The sequence below is a fragment of the Penaeus monodon genome, chromosome 35, assembly GCF_015228065.2.
Source record: "Penaeus monodon isolate SGIC_2016 chromosome 35, NSTDA_Pmon_1, whole genome shotgun sequence".
Taxonomy (NCBI): domain Eukaryota; kingdom Metazoa; phylum Arthropoda; class Malacostraca; order Decapoda; family Penaeidae; genus Penaeus; species Penaeus monodon.
In genome coordinates, this window is record NC_051420.1 from 13,458,810 (window position 1) to 13,461,309 (window position 2,500).

Genomic DNA, 2,500 nt, shown 5'->3' on the forward strand with positions numbered 1-2,500 from the left:
ACATTATCATTATCTTCATTAGAAGTATCATTATTACTATCTTTATTATGGTTCTGTTCTGTTTCATTCCCTCGTTCGGACGTTCATATGAGTGCGAGGCAAGTACACATTGTAGTGAAGTAGTTGGACCGTCAGTTTATGCATATTTATTATTCATACAACTATCCGAGGGGAGAGGTTAAGAAGGAAGGTAGGAGGGGGAGGGTAAAGGAAGGGGGAGATGAAAGGGGACTTAAAAAAAGAAAGGGAGGAAATGGGAGAAGGAAATTTAAAGAAAAAAGGGGGATGGGGAAGGGGAAACAAAGGGGACTTAGAGAGGCTAAGGGGAAACGGAGAGGGAAGGGAGAGGGGGCTCAGAGATAAAGGGGGATGAGAGGAGAGAGGAAAGAGAGTTAAGGGAGCGAAGAAGGTGGGGGGAGGTTTAAGGAGGCAATACGAGGGAGTTGAAAGGAGGCAGATGAAGGGCTCTAAAGGGGGAGGGAAGAAGTGAATATAAGGAAGATATTTTGGAAGTGAGAGGGAGAGGCAGAGCGAGAAATGGAAAGGTAGAGGGAAAGGGAAAGGAACGGAGAGAGGAGGCGAGAAACAAAAGGAGGGAAAAGAGGGAGAGAGTAGGGGGAAAGTAGAGGGAGAGGGAAGGGAAAGGGAGAGAAGGGAGAGGTGGGGGAAGGGAGAGAGGAGGGGAGAAGTGAACCCCTTGGTAATCCCAACATCCCTTTCACTTTGGAAATAACCAGCTTCCAATAAGACTGTCGTGTACTATGGCAATCAACAAAAGTCAAGGTCAAATATTTTGATAAAGTAGGCCTGTTAATTCCGGATCAAGTATTTTGGCATTGGCAAATGAACAATTGCACGATGCCTGTTTACGAAAGGGCGCAAACTGTTAAATGTAAAAGTTAAAATTGAACAATGACAGGCAAGGGAGATAATAAAACTATAACAATGAACATCATATACAGATTGTTATTGTATATCTTTATTATCCAGGTAACAATGGGATTCATGTGTAATAAAATTGCAAATCATCCTTTTTTGCATAAAAGCTCTTCTCACTTCTTTCCGTGGAATTTCTACCGGTTCCGCCAGTAATGATAATAATGATAATATAATGATGATGATGATGATGATTATGAAAAGAATAATAATAATAATGGTAATCATAATGACAATAATAACAATGACAATAATAATGAAGGTAACAGTGATTTTAACTGTAATAACGGTGAAAGTAATGTAATTGATATAGTTATGAATAATAATGATAATGCTAGTGACAATGACGAAAATAAGGATAATGTTAATAAGAATATTATTGATAATTAGGAAATGATAATATTGGAGTGAAATGATAATGAAATAATAAAGTAATGCAATATTAAACAAATAATGATGATAATGATAATGATAATAATGACGATGAGAATAAGATTTATAACAACGACAATAAAGATAATGTAACAGTATTAATAACGCCAGAGATATTAATAATGGCAATGATGACACTAATAATATTCAATGTATGAAAAAAAAACTTCGAAATCATTAGAAAATTCTTAAAGACCTACCTCTCCCTCCCTACCACCCCCCCCCTCCCCTAGGTGAAGGGCAGCACAAAAGACCTAAAAGAGGGGGGGGGGTCGAGGGAAGGGAGGGGGGGTGAAGAAGGGGGGAGGAAGGAAGGGTTAGTGGGAGAGAGAGGGGAGGCAGAGATGGAAGGAGGGGGGGAGGGAGGGAAATGGAGAGAAAGAGGGAGATGGAGAGAGAGAGAGAGAGAGAGGAGGAGGGAGGTAAGGAGAGAGAGAGAGAGAGAGAGAGTGAGAGAGAGATGGAGGGAGGTAAGGAGAGAGAGAGAGAGAGAGAGAGAGAGAGAGAGAGAGAGAGAGAGAGAGAGAGACTGAAAGAGTTAGAGAAAGCGAGAGAGAAAGAAAGGGAGGGAGTAGAAGGGGAAGAGGAGGGAGGAGGGAGAAGGGATCACAAGCCATGTTAAAATCCGTGACAGGAGTGAGCCAAGAGACCCTACCCCTTCCCTCCACCGGTGACCTCCCTTGACCCCTCCTCGCCCCCCACCCCCCCTCAGCCCGCCCCCTGACCCAAGTTCATCTACGAGAGAGGCTTCGTAACCTGACCCCGCTTGTGCTCGCTGCTGACGAGACAATAGCGCCGTCAGCAGCCTGCTCTGTGCGCTGACTATCAACACTCACCGCTTTCCTTGTGTCTTTGCATTATACGATATTACTATGCATTCCTTTTTTCATATTTTCATTTTTCCTTCTTTTTCTTTTTCTTTTTTTTTCTTTTTCTTTTTTTCTCTTTTGTTTTCTTTTAGTTTTTCGTTTCTTTTTATTTATTCTTTACTTCCCTTTTTCTATTCTTTTTTCTCTGACGTTCTTTAGTTTAGTATTTCGGCACATTCTTCTGTTTAGTTATTTTTCTTTTTTGCACCATTTCTACGCTTGTCTAAGTAAGATGATTATTATTATTATTATTATTATTATTA